Source organism: Armigeres subalbatus, chromosome 2 (assembly GCF_024139115.2).
Source record: "Armigeres subalbatus isolate Guangzhou_Male chromosome 2, GZ_Asu_2, whole genome shotgun sequence".
Taxonomy (NCBI): Eukaryota; Metazoa; Arthropoda; class Insecta; order Diptera; family Culicidae; genus Armigeres; species Armigeres subalbatus.
The window spans coordinates 323,157,939-323,177,471 of NC_085140.1; the positions used below are offsets into that span (position 1 = coordinate 323,157,939).

The 19,533-nt window shown below is 39.5% G+C and overlaps 1 protein-coding gene across 8 annotated transcripts in view; it reads left to right on the forward strand.

The window, feature by feature from the left end:
• The first annotated feature begins 242 nt into the window (after window positions 1-242).
• Window positions 243-19,533, forward strand: part of LOC134212694 (protein smoothened) — a 53,666-nt gene continuing 34,375 nt past the window's right edge. The window contains exons 1-2 of one of the 8 annotated variants that reach the window (XM_062690771.1): window positions 243-346; window positions 1,240-1,706. The gene's annotated coding sequence lies outside the window, so the exon portion shown is untranslated. Of the gene's footprint in view, window positions 426-584; window positions 745-1,239; window positions 1,707-19,533 lie in introns of those variants that run through there. The other 7 variants (XM_062690770.1, XM_062690776.1, XM_062690777.1 and 4 more) reach the window with 7 other exon arrangements.

Below are 19,533 nucleotides of genomic sequence, written 5' to 3' on the forward strand. Positions count from 1 at the left end.
GTTAATTTGGATGCAATCATTTTAATGAGGATAATTCTTTTCGAGGTTTTATTTTATAAATTTCAAGGTTGTCTCATTTTTAACGACAATGAGTCGGCTACGACGCAATTTTGAGTAGGCGCAACTTAGAGTGCAATACTTTGGTTTGTCTCCCAGCTGCGCTGCACATTTTGGCTCGAATTGAGAACTTCACACCAATGTTCACACAAAAGCTCTGCTTGACGCGAAATGCAAAAGTAAACAACAGAGGAAACGTCAAAACCGAAAAGTGATGCGAAGAACGAATAAAAAATCGAGCAAAGATCAACGACGAACCATTACTCGCACGCATCGCAGGTCAAAAATCGTAAGTTTTCATCGCCGTCGTCGGTTTCATCGCGTTTCTCCGCCTTCCTGGGAGTTATAAAATAATTTTGATAGTTTAGGTAGTTTCATAAAACTTTATTTTATCAGCAAATTATCGAGTCGTGTGTTGTGCTCCGCTATTTGGCATAGTATTGTACCGAGAACGGTGCGAAGAAGTAGCCTCCGGAAAGAGTGTGGAACTTAAAAAACTTCTTGGTAGTGCTCCTGCCGCTCCTTGGGTGGTCCTTTGAGTTGATTGTGTGTGCGCAGCAGTGCATTCCTTCTTTCGACCGATCTAAGCCACTTAGCACCAAGCAGAATATAGTGATTTAGTTGGTTCCGGTCAGGATACGATCATTTAAATATCGGGTGCTGAAATTAAATGAAATCAATGAAATAGTAAATGTTTATCTTAATTCTAACTCGAAGTACCTACCTATTTGAAAAAATGAACTCCCATACCAAATCGAAGCCTAATTACCATTTTATATTCATATATTCTTAACCACTAAACCGACACGAGCAAGAATGTACAACATTGGAATCAATCCTTACAAGTTACAAGAAACGCATCCATTTGCGGTTGAAAGTTACAGACATTCGGTGCCTTAAAAGTGCCACATTACACTGTATAATACGGATTCTGAACATTTGAAAATGCTACTATGGATCATTGATTCAGTCTGGTTTCCAATAGAAAAGTACCTAACTAAATTGCTAATTTTGCGTTGGAATTCATCTCGTATTTCTTGGCTTAGAAATCTCATTAATATCGCAGATTAAATACGATTATATTCATATCAGTAAGAGAGAACAGATTATCATGAACTGTTTTCCTGTTTTCATTAGTCATCACTGAGGAAGTTATTTATTTATCTGTTTTTTGTAACACAGTGTTATTATGGTTTAATTCAGTGTGCTGATTGGTCCGGGCAAGATGTTTTAATTGACGTGGGTGGCTGGAAGTGCGATTCGCGAATTAAGTAATGCTCGCTCCCGGTGCGCGCACAGTTACGAGTGCCCATTTAAGTAATTAGCCAATTAATATGCACGTCAGGAGCACGCTGGTGGAAATAGTTACCGTGCCATAATAGAATAACGACATACGTCTGCCAGAAGCGCAACATATTTGGAACGCAGTTACGGAGAGCAAATAGCAATATAGTAATATGTAGCAATGCAGTTGGACGCACTGGATCTAAGTTTTTGACGGCGAAAAAAAGTGCATTCAAAGTGTATTCTGGGGAGTAGGAACGCATTCCCGACTCGATCAACAATTGAATTGTCGAGCAGTAGGATCAGGAGTGATCAGCGCGCATTGCTGGTTTAATAAGGATCTTGAAAGGACGCATCTATTCATGGTAAGTAGAAGAACAACACCAACACAAATATGTTTCGCGAAACCTTTTTATTTCGATTAAATGATTAATCTTAGCTATGGATTGGATATATTCTAGAGAAAGTAAATCAGCATGGGCTTTGTGAAAGAGTAATTCAGGCATAATTTGGCTTTTCGCTTTGTTGTTTTAATATAGGTTGCATTATACCGACTTGAAATTTATTTCTGACAAGTAAATCATCATTGAATCAACCTATCTATCCATCAGATATTGTGCTCTAATCAGTATTGTCATATTTTTCTTTAATACACGGTTTCTAATACTATGATTTTGATCAACTAGAACTCAATGTACCAAGCTAATGGTTTCCAAAACCAATCATGAGATAATTTGGCACTATTCCACCAAACTTGACTGCTCAAAATATATAGATACGTATTTTGACCTTAACAGTAAGAACGCCTCCAGTTTTTCGTACTACCTATTTATTTATTTATTCAGACTAAGGCCGAAGTAGCCTGTGCGGTATATAAGAGTCTTCTCCATTCGGCTCGGTCCATGGCTACACGTCGCCAACCACGCAGTCTACGGAGGGTCCGCAAGTCATCTTCCACCTGATCGATCCACCTTGCCCGCTGCGCACCTCGCCTTCTTGTGCCCGTCGGATCGTTGTCGAGAACCATTTTCACCGGGTTACTGTCCGACATTCTGGCTACGTGCCCGGCCCATCGCAGTCGTCCGATTTTCGCGGTGTGAACGATGGATGGTTCTCCCAACAGCTGATGCAATTCGTGGTTCATTCGCCTCCTCCACGTACCGTCCGCCATCTGCACCCCACCATAGATGGTACGCAGCACTTTCCTTTCGAAAACTCCAAGTGCGCGTTGGTCCTCCACGAGCATCGTCCAGGTCTCGTGTCCGTAGAGGACTACCGGTCTAATTAGCGTTTTGTAGATTGTCAGTTTGGTACGGCGGCGAACTCTATTCGATCGGAGCGTCTTGCGGAGTCCAAAGTACGTACGATTTCCAGCCACTATGCGTCTCCGAATTTCTCTGCTGGTGTCATTTTCGGCAGTCACCAGTGAGCCCAAGTACACAAATTCTTCTACCACCTCGATTTCGCCACCACCGATGCAAACTCGCGGTGGGTGGCTCACGTTGTCTTCTCTTGAACCTCTTCCTATCATGTACTTCGTCTTCGACGTGTTGATGACTAGTCCGATCCGCTTAGCTTCCCTCTTCAGTCTGATGTAGGCTTCCTCCATCTTCTCAAAGTTACGTGCCATCATATCTATGTCGTCGGGGAAACCAAATAGCTGGACGGACTTATTGAAAATTGTACCACTCGTGTTAATCCCTGCTCTTCGTATTACACCTTCCAAAGCGATGTTGAATAGCAAACACGAAAGACCATCACCTTGCCGTAACCCTCTGCGGGTTTCGAAGGGACTCGAGAATGTCCCTGAAACTCGAACTACGCACATCACCCGATCCATCGTCGCTTTGATCAACCGTGTCAGTTTATCCGGAAAACCGTGTTCGTGCATTAGCTGCCATAGCTGGTCCCGATCGATTGTATCATATGCGGCTTTGAAGTCGATGAATAGATGATGTGTGGGCACGTTGTATTCGCGGCATTTCTGCAGTACTTGACGAATGGCAATCAACTGGTTCGTGGTGGATCGTTCGCCCATAAAACCCGCCTGGTACTGCCCCACGAACTCCCTTGCAGTTGGTGCTAGTCGGCATAAAATTTGGGAGAGTACCTTGTAGGCGGCGTTCAGCAATGTGATTGCGCGGTAGTTGCTACAATCCAGCTTATCGCCCTTTTTGTAGATGGGACACACGACACCTTCCATCCACTCCTGCGGCAAAACTTCCTCCTCCCAAATCTTGGTAATGACCCAGTGCAGCGCTCTAGCTAGTGCCTCACCACCGTGTTTAAATAGCTCTCCTGGTAGTTGATCAACCCCAGGGGCTTTGTTGTTCTTGAGCCGGCCAATCTCCTCCTGGATTTCCTGGAGATCCGGAGCCGGTAGAATTATGTCCTGCGCGCGTTCTCCCAGGTCCATCACCATACCGCCATCTTCGTCTGCCACATCGCCATTCAGGTGTTCTTCGTAGTGCTGCCGCCACCTTTGGATCACCTCACGCTCGTTCGTAAGAAGGCTCCCGTTTATGTCCTTACACATATCGGGCTGTGGCACGTGGCCCTTACGTGAACGGTTTAACTTCTCATAGAACTTTCGTGTGTTATTAGCGCGGTACAGTTGCTCCGTTTCTTCACGGTCTTGATCTTCCTGCTGGCGCTTTTTCCTCCGGAAAATCGAGTTTGGTCTGTTCCGCGCCTGTTTATATCGTGCCTCGTTCGCCCTTGTGCGGTGTTGCAGCAATATCGCCCATGCTGCATTCTTCTCTTCCACTAACTGCTCACATTCGCCGTCATACCAGTCGTTTCTCTGATCCGGGGGCACCGTGCCAAGTGCAGCGGTTGCGGTGCTACCAATGGCGGATCGAATATCTCTCCAGCCATCTTCAAGAGATGCTGCGCCTAGCTGCTCTTCCGTTGGAAGTGCCACTTCCAGCTGCTGCGCGTATTCTTGGGCTAGTCTACCGTCTTGTAGCCGCCCAATGTTAAGCCGCGGCGTCCGACTTCGACGCGTGTTGTACACGGTCGAGAGTTTTGAGCGCAGGCATACTGCAACGAGGTAGTGGTCGGATTCAATATTCGCACTGCGGTAAGTGCGGACGTTCGTGATGTCGGAGAAGAATTTACCGTCGATTAGAACGTGGTCGATTTGGTTTTCCGTTTCTTGGTTAGGTGATCTCCATGTGGCCTTGTGGATATTTTTGCGGGGAAAGAAGGTGCTTCGGACTACCATTCCGCGTGAGGCTGCGAAGTTTATGCATCGTTGGCCGTTGTCATTCGATACGGTGTGCAGACTATCCGGCCCGATGACTGGTCTATATATTCATGTCACCGATGACGATTTTAACGTCCCGCAGTGGGCATCCATCGTATGTCTGCTCCAGCTGTGCGTAGAACGCTTCTTTCTCGTCGTCGGGTCTCCCTTCGTGTGGGCAGTGCACGTTGATGATGCTATAGTTGAAGAAACGGCCTTTAATCCTCAGCTTGCACATCCTTGCGTTGATTGGCTGCCACCCAATCACGCGTTGGCGCATCTTACCCAGCACTATGAAGCCGGTTCCCAGCTCGTTGGTGGTGCCACAGCTTTGGTAGAAGGTAGCCGCTCGATGCCCGCTTTTCCACACTTTCTGTCCTGTCCAGCAAATCTCCTGCAGCGCCACGACGTCGAAGTGGCGGGGATGTAATTCATCGTAGATCATCCTGTCGCAACCTGCGAAACATAGCGACTTGCAATTCCATGTTCCAAGCTTCCAATCGTGATCCTGTATTCGTCGCCTAGGTCTTTGCCGATTATATCGAGTCGCATTATCTCTTATATTGTTCGTAATGATTGGTTTTCTAGGCGGCTTATTGGGCCTGCGCAAACCTCCTGTCTCGTCGGAGGGCCGTCGTGTCAGGGCTGTTTAGCGTCCCACCTAACACCAGGACTTGGGCTTGTGCGCTTTGAGCGGCACACGGTCGCTTTGGCGGAGCCTACTTGCGGATTCATGCAGCTTTTTATAGAGGTTTAACAGGGCCCACTGTCAAACCCCACCACATCCTAGGCAAGCCCCACAACTTGCAGATGGCCTGGGGAGGGATCGTCAAGCCCTTGGACATAGTCCCTGCTGCCCTGAACTACCTAGTACTACCTAGTTGAGATGAATAAACCCCTGGGATAGAAGAGCTATCTAATACCATGTAGAGTAGAATTCAAGCTCTATCTGGAAAAAGGGCGAATGTCGCAAGAGAGAATTCTCTTCGTCGACTTCCCCTCTTTTAAATAAAAGTGACAAACAGAGGATTTCTTTGCAGCTTATCACCCCAAAATGCAAGTTCGCATTGTTTTCTTTCGTGCTGAGATGATAAACCCCAAAGAAATCCGCTGCTTGTCACTTTTAATAAAAAGAGGGGAAGTCGACGAAGAGAATCCTCTCCTGCGACATTCGCCCTTATTCTAGATAGAGCTTGAATTATTTAAATGTTGACTTCTTTGCTCAACAACAAGAAGCAATATCTGGATCATCATTTTATTATTGAGTAATAGGGCTCAAATTAGTACGAAAAAAAACTTACTTCAAATTTTGAAGTTGTACAACGTCTTACCAAATCAGAATCCAAACTCACGAAATTATGTAAGATTTTGATCGTTGGTAAAGCCTTTATCTTTCAATTGGTCTGGGTTCTTCTAAAACACATCAAGTGCAACTAAAAAAATACTCACTTTTTTAGCTAAGTTTTCGAGTAGTTGACTAATTTTATCACAAATCGTATCGCATATCCCACAAGAGCTCGGTGGTCTAGTGGCTACCGCTTCTGCCTTATAAGCAAAAGGTCGTGGGTTCAATTCCAGGCTCTTCCCTTTCCTACTTTGTATTTCTATCTTAGTTATTTCTGTGTTTCTCGTTCTACCAAAACAATTTCTACTGTTAAACCATCCACACAATCCTAAAACCTCCCGTGGCACCTATGAGAGGTCGTAGAGTTCTCTGCATCTTTCTTAAGTAGGTGTCCCACTAATCATCCTTCCCCTTCCTCAGCATTCGCAAGGACGTGGCCAGGACAGATCTCGACTATTGGAGAGTGCAATGCTTCCATCTAAGAGATAGTGATTAGTCCCAAATCAATATCTGAGGTAACGGATGAAAGTAATGCTACTCTCATACAATAGTCTTGGCTTGTACCACCTACGAATTTGTGCGAATTGCTTAATGCTAATGCTAATGCTAAATATCGTATCGCATATCCCACAAGACCATAACTGAGAATATCGTTCAATAAATATGGGCATGAATAGATACGAAATAATTTTAGTTTTCATTTCACAAACAAAGTACCACAACCCGATCAATAATGCGAAACAAAATTATAACAAGGAAAGTTCTTTATTTCAGAAAAATATTGTAGCAAACTTTGTTATAAATTTGAAATAACAAAAAATATTACAAAAATCCCACTAGCCGCAAAACAATTATTACAGAAGGGGTTAGGGAAAGATGGTCGTAGGGACAAATGGTCGACAGGGACAAAAGGTCGAAAGGACAAAACAAGACAAAATTCTCAAAACGACTTATCTGCATTTGTAAACAAAGATTCAAACGGCGATTTGACAAATCTGACAGCCCTCCCACGCAAACCAACACCATCAACAGGTAGCGGAAACTTTCACCTACCTATTGGTGATGTTGGTTTGCGTGGGAGAGCTATCAGATTCGTCAAATCGTCGTTTGAATCTTTGTTTACAAAAGCAGATAAAACGTTTTGAAAATTTTGTCTTGAAAAGGTCGAAAGGGGCCAAATATCTAAAGAAACAAAAGATCAATAAGATCAAAATTACACAATTTTTAACAATAAATTAAAATTCATTCAGTGAGTACAACTAATAGATGAATGTTTGGGTTTTCATAATGTCACATCGATCTGTTAAAATGGCGCACGCTGCACATCAAATACATCAATGCGCGCGTCTGCATAGCTGCGGCGTGCACTATTTTGACAGATCGAAGTGACGTTTAGAAAACCTTGATATCCATCTATTACTCGCACACATTGAATGCATTTTATATTACAGTGATCGTTCGCTAATTGGGGTACGACCTCACCCCAACTAGCGAATGCCGTTCGCTAATTGGGGCGTTTTGACAAGCATCAATGTTGTTTACTTTTTGCTTTGAACGAAGGAAAATTTTTACAAAACGTCAACGCATTTTTGACATCACATTCTAACGTTTAGCTGCTTTTTAGTCGGACCCATAACTAAAAAGCACCCCAACTAGAAAAAAACCCAATTAGCAAACGTTCACTGTATTGTTAAAAATAGTGAAAAATAAAAGGGCAATTTTTTGCCATCTGTATAGAACAACTCTATCTCACGCAATACAAGTTTTATTCATTTCCTGAATCAACAATCTGTTTTATCTCTAACAGAAGTATCTAGATATTCATAATATTGTTTCATAGTAATTTCTCCTTCTTTGAAAATAGCTCATTCTTCAATCCTGATTGATGAGATGAGTGTGTTGTTATTGCTGCTTGAAGTTAAATGCATAGCACAAATTCCACCCAATTTATTATCAACTTATTCTTGATCAATTCGACCTTTTGTCCCTTTCGACCTTTTGTCTTTTTCGACTTTTTGACCCTTTCGACCTTCTGTACCGTTCGACCTTTTGTCCTTTCGACCTTCTGTCCCTTTTCGACGTTTTGTGTTTTCGACCTTTTGTCTTTTTGACTTTTTGTCTTTCGACATTTTGTCCTTTCGACCTTATGTCTTACGACCTTTTGTCATAGATTCTTACAGAAGTTGATACCTTCATACCAACTTTATAACAAACGTTGATATAATTATTTGGTACAAAATCTAAACCAAAGGTAGTTGCCTACATTATCGATTCTTCTCAGGACCAACATTCTATACAAGGGTAGGTAAAGCCTGGACGAATTTGGTTCAAAGTGAAAATGAATTGCTTGGTGACCGCAGAAATTTGCCGTCCGTAGCAGAATCAGCAGCGCGCGGCGGATTGAGATGACATCAATACATATCTTGCGCTTAGTTTCATAGGGGCGTAACTGTATTGATCGATTTCTCTTAATCGATTTTATATTTTGTTAATAACTCAATTGTTTCAAAAGCTACAACCGTGATTATTGATTCTGGTACAAGATACAATTATCCTTTATCACATCAAACCATTAAATCATCAACAAACTAGCGCAATTCGGCACAATAATAATAAGAAGACATCGACGAAGAGAAATCGATAAATTCTAGGGGGGGCTAATTTTTGACGAAGGATTACGTCCTTTGCGAAGATAGGGAAGTAATTCTGGATATTGAAATTTGAGACCTTCACGAAAAGTTCCGATTTACGAGATTTTGTTATCAATCGATCGCCGAACTCTTTAAGATTTTCCCCAACAATTAAAAACAATGGATTAGAATATGCGCTGGCCGTCACCAAAAGTAGCAGTACTCAAGAGAAATATCCAGGCAATGCACAGACTATCGTTTCGCTTCTATCAGTGATTACAAAAGTCAGACCGCATCGTGCTTTCGTGCTGTGCGGTTCTTTCTCTCTTTGCGGAAGGAAGTTTTTAATACTACCCGAAGCTATTTTAATTTCAACGGTGCTTCTTAGCGCTATTTGTACCCACTGATCCCGTTACGATCTTTGCAAGGACCCGTGCCTTCGTTTTACGTTGGACCCGTTTGCGGAAGTAAAATTCCGACAAGCGGTGGTAATCCTGCAGGGACACCGTTCTGGGAAAAACCTCTTAGAAGGTCACGTCTCCACGCTCAGCAATGAGTATTAACAAAAACAAGAGGAAGGGGCAGTCTCTGAATTCTCCACTTCCTTCAAAGAAACAAGGTTTCAAGACCGTCCTGCCCAAGCGCGGAAAAAATAGAAGGAAGCTGGAGAATTCAGATATTCCTTCTAACTCTAATATCGGAAATAATTCTTCTCCAATCGAACTGAGCAAATCGAATCTACCTCTAGCCCAGGTGATTCGATTCATGCGAAAAAGCAAAGGATTCCGCCAATTGTGGTATCTGTTGCCGAGTTTTCTGGCTTCCGGAATGAGATTTTGAGTAACCTTCAGGGGATCAAGGTTTCATTTCAGATTGCTAGGAAGGGTGACTGCCGCGTTTTGCCGGGATCCTTTGACGATCGCAAACGTCTTCTTCACTATTTAACTGAGAAGCGCCATAAATTCTTCACATACGACGACAAAACTGAGCGATTGTTCAAAGTCGTCTTGAAAGGTCTCCCCAGTGATGACAAATCACTGGATGAGATTAAAATTGAAATTTCTCAATTACTTGGATTTTCACCAGTCCAAGTAATTAAGATGAAAAAGAAATCCCATTCTGGTACTTCCCAGAGGCATTTCTCAAGAATTTTATTTAGTTCATTTAAACAAAAGTGAACTAAATAATATGAAAAGTTTGGAAAAGGCCTGTATTGTCTCATGTCCGTGTTACATGGGAACATTTCCGCAGGCCTGGGGGATATTTCCAAAACCCTACCCAGTGCCGTAAGTGCCAAAAGTGGGGTCATGGAACCAAACATTGTCACATGGATGCTAAATGCATGATTTGTGCTGGAACCTCTCACGCCAAGGACGCATGTCCTGTGAGAGAAGATTCCAATAAATTTAAGTGCGCAAACTGTGGGGGCAATCACAAATCCAATTTCTGGGAATGCCCTTCACGCAAAAGTTTTGAATTCCGTGCAAAATTGATGACGGGAAATTCCAATCGGATCCCAGATTCGACGGGTAGAAATTTTTCAAACGCTCAATTTTCGAAACCGGTTACCGGTCGAGCAATTCATACCCACCACAATTCACAAACAAATTTTGCCGCTCGTCAACGGGTAGCAAGCACTTCAGTAAATTCCAATTTTTCCAATGTACCTACGTATGCAAACATCGCTGCTGCTGGTAGACCAAATTTCTCTTCTCAAAATGAGGTTTATACCCATGTCCCAACGGAAAATAACGGTCATGTTGCCGATTCAGGTAGCATGACTGCTTCCGATTTTGATTTTTTAACTGAACAATTACATCACATGATTGATGCAATGTTCAAAGCAAATACCATTCCTGAAGCTGTTCAGGTTGGTATAAAGTACACACAAAAAATTGTTATCGGACTCCGTTTCAATGGATCCAAATAATTGTGTGAAAGTTCTAAATTGGAATGCCCGCTCTCTAAAGGGTAAGGAAGATGAATTATTCAACTTCCTTTCAGATCATAATGTGCATATTGCCATTATAACTGAAACGTATTTAAAACCAGGACTCTCCATTAAAAGAGATCCAAACTATTTTATCTACAGAAATGATCGTCTTGACAGCGCCTGTGGTGGGGTCGCCATTGTCATTAATAGACGTATCAAACATAAATTATTTTCTTCGTTTGAAACCAAAGTTTTTGAAACCTTGGGAGTTTCTGTTGAAACAAATTTTGGACAATTTTCCTTCATTGCAGCCTATTTGCCTTTTCAATGCAATGGGCAGCAAAAGAATTTGTTGAAAGCTGATCTTCAAATTCTGACTCGCAACAAATCGAAATTCTTCGTAATTGGTGACTTCAATGCCAAACACCGTTCATGGAATAATGCTCAAAGCAATTCCAATGGCAAAATTTTATTTGAAGATTGTTCTGCGGGATATTATACTATTCAATATCCCAATGGCCCTACTTGTTTTTCTTCCAGTCGAAATCCTTCTACAATTGATTTAGTTTTAACGGATTCAAGTCAGCTGTGTGGCCAATTGGTAACTCATGCTGACTTTGACTCTGATCACCTTCCTGTGACATTTGAAATCTCACAAGAAGCCATTTATAATCCAATCAGCTCTACTTTTAATTATCATAGAGCTGATTGGGATTTATATAAAACGTATATCGATAGGAATTTTGATTTTAATATTCCTTTGGATACCAAAAGTGATATTGACAATGCGCTCGTATCTTTGACAAATTTAATTGTCGAAGCCAGAGGCATTGCAATTCCGAAATGTGAAGTTAAATTCAACTCCATTATTATTGACGACGATCTTCAGCTATTGATCCGTCTTAAAAATGTGAGAAGAAGGCAATACCAAAGAACTCGCGATCCCGCGTTGAAAGTTATTTGGCGAGATTTGCAAAATGAAATTAAAAAACGTTTCGCTATTCTGAGAAATACCAACTTTGAGAATAATGTCTCGAAGTTGGATCCCAGTTCGAAACCCTTTTGAAATTAACAAAATTCTTAAAAACCTCAAAAGCCAATTCCAGCGCTTAAAGAGGGAAATAAAATTTTATTAACAAATGGCGAAAAGGCTCAAAAACTTGCTCAGCAGTTCGAGAGTGCCCATAATTTTAGTCTAGGTCTCACTAGTCCAATTGAGGATCAGGTTATACGAAGCTTCGAAGACATTCTCGATCAAGATAATGTTTTTGACCCTTCGTTGGGAACTAATTTGGATGAAGTGAGATCTATTACTAGAAAATTTAAAAATATGAAAGCCCCGGGTGATGATGGTATTTTCTACATACTTATCAAAAAACTTCCTGAGAGCTCTTTATCCTTTTTGGTTAATTTATTTAACAAATGTTTTCAATTGGCATACTTCCCAGATAAATGGAAAAACGCCCAAGTTGTTCCTATTTTGAAGCCGGACCCCAATCCAGTTGAGGCTTCTAGTTCTAGAATAATCAGTTTGATTTCTTAAATAAGCAAACTGTTTGAAAAGATTATTTTAAATAGAATGATGGTTCATATTAATGACAATTCTATTTTTGCTGATGAGCAATTTAGTTTTCGCCATGGGCATTCAACCACACATCAGTTATTAAGATAAACGAACTTAATTCAGCACAACAAATCTGAAGTATATTCGACTGGAGTTGCTCTTCTTGATATAGAAAGCATTTGACAGTGTTTGGCATGAAGGTTTGATTGTAAAATTGATGAATTTTAATTTTCCTCTGTACATCATTAAACTGATCCAAAATTATTTATCAGATCGCTCGCTGCAGGTAAACTATCAGAATACTAAATCTGATAGATTACCTGTAAGGGCTGGTGTCCCCCAAGGCAGCATACTGGGGCCCATATTGTATAACATTTTTACTTCTGACTTACCTGATTTACCACCAGGGTGTCAAAAATCTTTGTTTGCAGATGACACGGGCCTCTAAGCCAAAGGGCGAAGCCTTCGTGTCATTTGTAGTAGATTGCAAAAAAGTTTGTATATTTTCTACACTTACTTGCGGAAATGGAAAATTTCTCCGAATGTTTCCAACACATAGACTTATAATTTTTCCGCATAAGCCAAGAGCTTCTTATTTGAAACCTCCTAGAAGACATATTGTCACTTCGAATGGAGTTCCAATTAAATGGTCTATGAAGCTAAATATTTAGGACTTCTGCTAGATCAAAATTAACTTTAAAAATCACATTGAAGGCCTTCAAGCCAAATGTAACAAATATATTAAGTGCCTATATCCACTTATAAACAGAAAATCAAAACTTTGTCTTAAGAACAAACTTTTGATTTACAAACAAATTTTTAGACCTGCCATGTTGTATGCTGTGCCAATATGGGCTAGTTGCTGCAATACCAGAAAGAAGGCACTCCAGAGGATTCAAAATAAAATTTTGAAAATGATTCTGAAGTTGCCTCCGTGGTATAGTACCAATGAACTTCATAGAATTTCTAATATTGAGACATTGCAACAAATGTCCAACAAAATAATTTCCAATTTTAGACAAAAATAACTCCTTGTACCCTTAGTATAAAATAGGTTAAGTTTAGTTTAAGTTGAAAACATTGTAATTCCTACATGGTTCAATTCAACCAGAGAAAAAATTCTAACTGCCAGAGGCAATTGAAATGTATTAATAATAACTAAAAGCGTAACATAGCAAATAAGGATGATAGTGTTAAGAAAACACGGAACACCTAGTCTAATTAGATATAATTAGATAATTAGCAAATAAAATTAGTTAAAAAAAAAAAAAAAAAAAAAAAAAAAGTGATTACAAAAGCGCTTTGTGGAAAGAAAATCTGTTCTTCTTAGGTGTCGATATCAGTGGCGGTCTCGGGATATCAGTGGCGGTGCTGAACTTTTATTCTTAGCGTCTTAGCGGGAAATCATCGAGCGGCCGTCGGGCAGCAGCAGCAGTGAATTTTTAACACACGGTTCAGATTAACGTTTGATTGCTGTGAGTGATTCGAAAGATGCATCGTGGATTTAAAATCGCCTCTTTTCAGGACCAGCATTTTATGAAAAGAAAGGGTTGATAGCAAACAATGGCGTCGGTACTGAAGGAAGTTTCCGTCAGTATCAGAATCACAAACGCTCGTCAGAGAGCAACGCTGCAGAAACGTTGGCGTCAGTAGCAGTCAAGAGATATTCAAAATTCAGATTTTATTTCTGTTTGTAATTGGAAAGAAACATTATTGAAAACAAATCGGTTTTTCTCAGATACACTAGAGGAGGTTGAGCCAAGACGAACATACTTCAAAATGCAAATCATAATCGCTTGGCGACGCTGCCTGCAGAAGTTTTTTCTCCATGGATGGCAAATCATCTGACGTTGATGTCAGAGTAGACAAAAGAAATTTTCTTTCACAATTCTGATTTTGCCTGTGATTGGAAAGGCGCATTGCCATTTTGTCTCAGAACCATCATTTCACAGGAGATTGAGTGTGAGTAATGAATTTTCTGTCGTCAGATTCCAAAAAATTCTATGCGATTAGAAAGACATATGAGCTTACCCAACAAGCATTGGAGGCTAATAAAGAGCTTATTTCGCCATAAATTGGCTTACTAGCTTATTCAACTTGAATTGTTTGTTGGGTAGTAAGACGCCTGTGGAGTTTTATCCATCCGGAAGAGCTCCAATTTCTTTCTCATTTAAATTTTTGTTACTTCTTCTTGAAAACTCTAGATCTTGCCTTTCTGGAATCTTTTAATTGATTTTCTGGAAATAGAAGAAAAATCCACCAAATTACCATTCAAAGCTACAGAAAGAAATCTCGCTTAACTTTTCAAAAGGACCTAAGTAACATTTTTTTCATGAATTAATTTGAGTAGTGCAATCAAAAGCTTTCATGTTTTTCTGTTGATTGCGCTATTAAAATTAATTAATGAAAAAAATGTTACTTAGGTCCTTTTGAAAAGTTAAGCGAGAAATGCTTTCAAAATATCTGGATCGATACAGACATATGATACGTAGTATTTGGCTCTCACTTTTCCGGAAGGATTCTTTTGATAATTCTTTCAGAAAGGCCATGTATCTTCAAGAACTATGAACACGCTAGGTTTAATTTAATATACTCGCAAAACTCTGTAAAAACTTTAAAATATTTAAAGAATAAATACTTGCTGAGAAAACCAATTTTAAATCAGGATTTTTTAGAAATATGCCGATAAGCTAAGCATCCTGTGTTCCTTAAACAATTTGTCCAACATTTTATGCTGTGTCGATATTAAGACCATACAGACAGTTCAGTATGCCACTAGAACTTTCTTTATCCAATCAAAATTTTTGAAATTGTATTTGTTTTCTTAGTCTGTTGCTTTTATTATTTATTCAATCAGCATTACATCAGCATGGAACCAATGTTCCTACTCCAATTTCCTAAAGTAATGATATCTGGCGCGTGTAGAGGGAGATGTGAATGAAGAAAACTCATTCCTGGCAGTTACGTCTATAAATGATCAGAGAGCTAGATATGTACAATATTCATGCAAGGTGGCAAAATTTCTAGGGAAGGCTCATTTAGTTCTAGGTGGGGCTATAGCACCCCCCCCCCTTACCCCCTGTAGTTACGCCTTACACCCCTATGAAACTAAGCGCGAGATATCAGTAATTTGAAATTTAATTTGATTTGGTTTTATTGCTGTTAGTGTTTCCAGACATTATGGAAAATAATTCAGTTCTTTCCAGAACCGTAATTTTATAGGACAGAAGATTAAACCAGACATTTTCTCCAAAAAGCAATTTATAATCGCTTGGTGACGGCAGAAAGTTTCCGTCGGTAGCAGAATCACAAGCGCGTGTCAGAGAGAGAGAGAGGCTGCTAAAATGTATTCGCATGCAGAATGTACTCCACCGCGCTGCTGCCATGACCACAGACGCCATCGCACTATGGGGAAAGTGTTGGCCAAAAATCTAAAAATTGACATACTTTGAATGACGTGTTTTGTATACCATTTGATAGACGGATAGTTCAAACCTAGATTCCCAAAATTCCAGCCCTCTGTGATGAAAACTCATTGCGCCGCAGACATCAGACTTAGGAAAATTGTGAAAATTGTAGAAAAAAATGCATTTCAAACAAATGCAATTTTCTCAGCGAATAACGGTCCAATTTTTGAATTTGATACACCGTAATTATTAAATCGGTAATTATTTAAAAAAAATAAGTAATTATTGAAAAAAAATGTATATTTTTGCCTAAGTTGGACTAAATCTAACGAGTAGGGCCAAGCAGTCTCAAGAGACCACCACAACAGTTTAGTTTGGGGTCTATACTATCTGCGGAATGAGAATCCAGCTGCGGATAGCTGCGGATGAGTACCTATAATCTTGGCGCAAAGTCCGAAAAAAGGGGATTTCAAAATTATTTAATATTTTCTTTGTAAATTACGATTATCGAGCGTAACAACAAACCCAGATTAATCCACCTATCGGCGATGATCCCTTTCTTGTGCATCGTTAAATGTTAAAAATCAGAAGGGTTATATGCAAGATACGACCGCCCGACGTAAACTACGTAACACAGATCATAAGATAATTATTTTGGTTAGAGCCTAGAGTGATTGAAATTTTGACTTTTGCGCACCCTTATGCTTGAACGATAACATTTGCTGTTTTGGTGAACCTCCTAAATTTTCAACTGAATTGGTTATAATTTAACTGAGTACGAGCAGTTGGAAGTTTGTATGGAAATTACTATAGAAATCGCCCCGTATGTGAGAGATCGTTTCGTGAGGCGGATCATTAACTATTTAGGGAGAAATCTCTCAGCGCCGGACACCTCCCAATACCGGACACTTCTTAAAACGACACTACAGGGGTTAGACAAAAAGGTTGAGATAGGCAAAAAATTGTCGAAGTTCAAATCAGCATAACTTTGCGTAGAATGATCCGATTTTGATCAAACTGGGACCATCGGACGCGGAAACTCATTTAATATGACTTTTGCTGCCATCATGTTTTATGTTTTTCACAGAAACTAGAACTAATATGCTGACCAATGCTGGCTGCAGATTGAAAATCCGTTAGGTATACGCAGTGATATGGCCATTTTCGTGAAAACGATACGGGATTGGCCATACATCCTGAACAAATGTCACTTTCGCAGCACTTCCGGAACCTGTTACAAATTGGCCAAAGAGTCTTACAGTCCTCACAATATATCTCTAATAAAGATCCTATATTCGTCGTCTTGGGTAAACATGAATTTTAACGACCATATATGCATGGTTCCAGATGGTGCCAAAAACGACCCCTCCTGGAAAGCCCATGGAACCTGCTATAAGAGTGGTAGTGGACACTATCGTTCTGGAAATGTTTCTGTAATAATCGTCTCGCAAATCTATGAAGTCAGATACTCATATTTGCATTATTCCGATCTGTAATCATTTCATCATGTTCCCGGTACCGCGGTAACGCGTTTTTACGGAAATGGCCGTATCTCTGTGTAGTTTAGATGGATTCTCGATCTACAGCCACCATTGGCCGGCATATTAGTTCTAGTTTCCGGAGAAAGCATAAAACATGATGAAAGTTAACGTCACTTAAAATTACAAGCAGTGGAAAAAATGCATCTTGAACATACCCTCGGAAAACCCGGAACATTTCCGGTGGCCATGGACCAATCTCAGGTTTTGCAGGGGACAGTATACTAGAAGAGTGTGCGCTTCTGATGGTCCTGGTTTTATCATAATCGGATTATTATACGCAAAGTTATGCTGATTTGAATTTCGACTTATTTTTACCTATCTCAACCTTTTTGTCTAACCGGTCCGTCCAAGGTCCTCCGAGGTCCCGGCAAGGAAAATCAGATCTTCATGTGATAAACTTTGTACAAAATATTAAGTTGAATAAAAATTCTTCACACCTGTTTTGTTACATTTACTTCAATTCAATTGTTTCTTCTTGCTGAGAAAGCCACAGAAATTAGCAGAAACAAAAATTGAAGAGGACTTTGAAAAATGTGGGAGTTTGGATTAGGATTTAAAAAATTTAGCTGAAGAGTCAAATAAGCTCCACAAACAATTTTTAATATTTACAACTTAAAGCACGTGAATAATATTACTATTCTGAATGATGTCTTTATTCATTTTTCTAAATCGTAAAATTTTTCACCAAAATTCATCGTCGAAAAACGTGTTCAAATGATCAAATTCAAAGTTTGTGTGAATCATCAATGGTCAATGGTCATATTTTGTGTTTCTTTCTTCTATCTATTCTTCCTTTGAGGCATTATAACTCACGAAGAGGATGACCGATTTGCGAGATTTCCTCACTAATCGATTCGTATTGGGATCAGCTGTGTTTCTATATGCAAAAGGTTAGTAAATTTTAAAGGAAAAGTTGGGAAAATTGTCAAAATACAATAGCGAGTTTGGAGAAAACCTAATGCGATCGATCGAAAAATGATCTAGAGTGCGGCGTCGCAATCAACGCAGAAAATGACATTTCGAACGTTAAACGTAAAAACCCGAGCAACGCAGGGTACGTTCTGCTAGTATGGTATAAAAGGAAACATAATCCGGATAGTTAAAGTTTTTTTTTGTTAAATGGCTTATGTGTCCGGCACTGGAGGATTTCCCCCTAAATATAATCAACCTGAAGATTTCGTAGAATATTTCTAAATCTGTAAGACGATTGTTGTTGCAAACCGATCGGATTTTGGTAAGCAAAGTTATAAAGAAAATAAAAAGGAAATTGATATGTTATTCTTTTACGTGCTCAACTGAAATTGTTTTGCAATAAAGACGATTTATTCACTTGCTAAGTTTCCTATGTTGCCGACGTACTCATATATTTTTAGCAAAACGGTTTTCCGAAAAATTTACTGTTTTCATAGTAATTCTCATACAAACTTCGAACCGCGCATGCGTGCTTAGTCAAATTACAACCATTGGGATGTTGGATATATCGGGACCGATTTGCGATTTGGGCGTAACTTATTTTGTAAACAAACTTTGTTCTACGGATTCCGTAGAATGCAAGCGTATTTCTCCAAAACTAATTCACATACCTGACAGAGGAAAGCCTATTCTGTTGGATAAGTACCGTGGTTTTCCCAGGTTTGTTTACAAAATAAGTTACGCCCAAATCGCAAATTGGTCCCGATATGGGGTCAGGAGGTAGCGAGGTTTGTTTTGTTAAACGTTTTGCCGCGTGTAATGTGTAGTTTTTCCGCAAATCATGTTCGATCGCACACCAATTCATTTATGTTTCGAACAAAATTGGCGTAACTCACTATATATGAAAATGGTTACCCTGTCCATGGATAAGGGGCTTGACGTTGATATTTCAAGTGTCTTAAAAAGATTTTTATTTTATTTTTATTTTTGTTGTTTAATAGAGTGCTTTTTTCAAACAAAGGTTAAGTTCAACACTAAATTAAAAAAATTAGGATATTTTTCCATTTTTTATATCTCTTTCACAAGAATATCGTTATTTTAATGGTAATGGTTTGAAAATAAGCTCCGTAGAGAAACTTTTATCACATCTTACTTAAATAAGGTCAACAGTTATACCAAACACTTGAGGTACCATGCCTCCAAGTTAACTAATAGTTAGTGTCGCACGATCTAACAACAACTGCCTATTGGTAAATTTGGAGGTGCCGGCAGGGCTCAGTAGGGGTCTAACTAACATAACTCTAATACTAACAAGACCCTGAAACAAACGCTTATCCAAATACACGCAGAGAAATGTTTTTTAAACTCAATGATATTATGTATAAAAACAACAAAAATAATTATTGTTCCCCGGCTAATAATTTTAGTTGTTGAATTCAACAAAAAATCAGATTTGATTAGACGAAAAATATTGTTGTTTCTACAATGTTCCAAAACAGCAAACAAAATAAAAATTGTTGAATTTACAATATATTTTTTTGTTTGTACAAAAAATATTTTTAATTCAAAAAGAAAATTTTTTGCTTTCAACAATATTTTTCTTAAATTCAAAA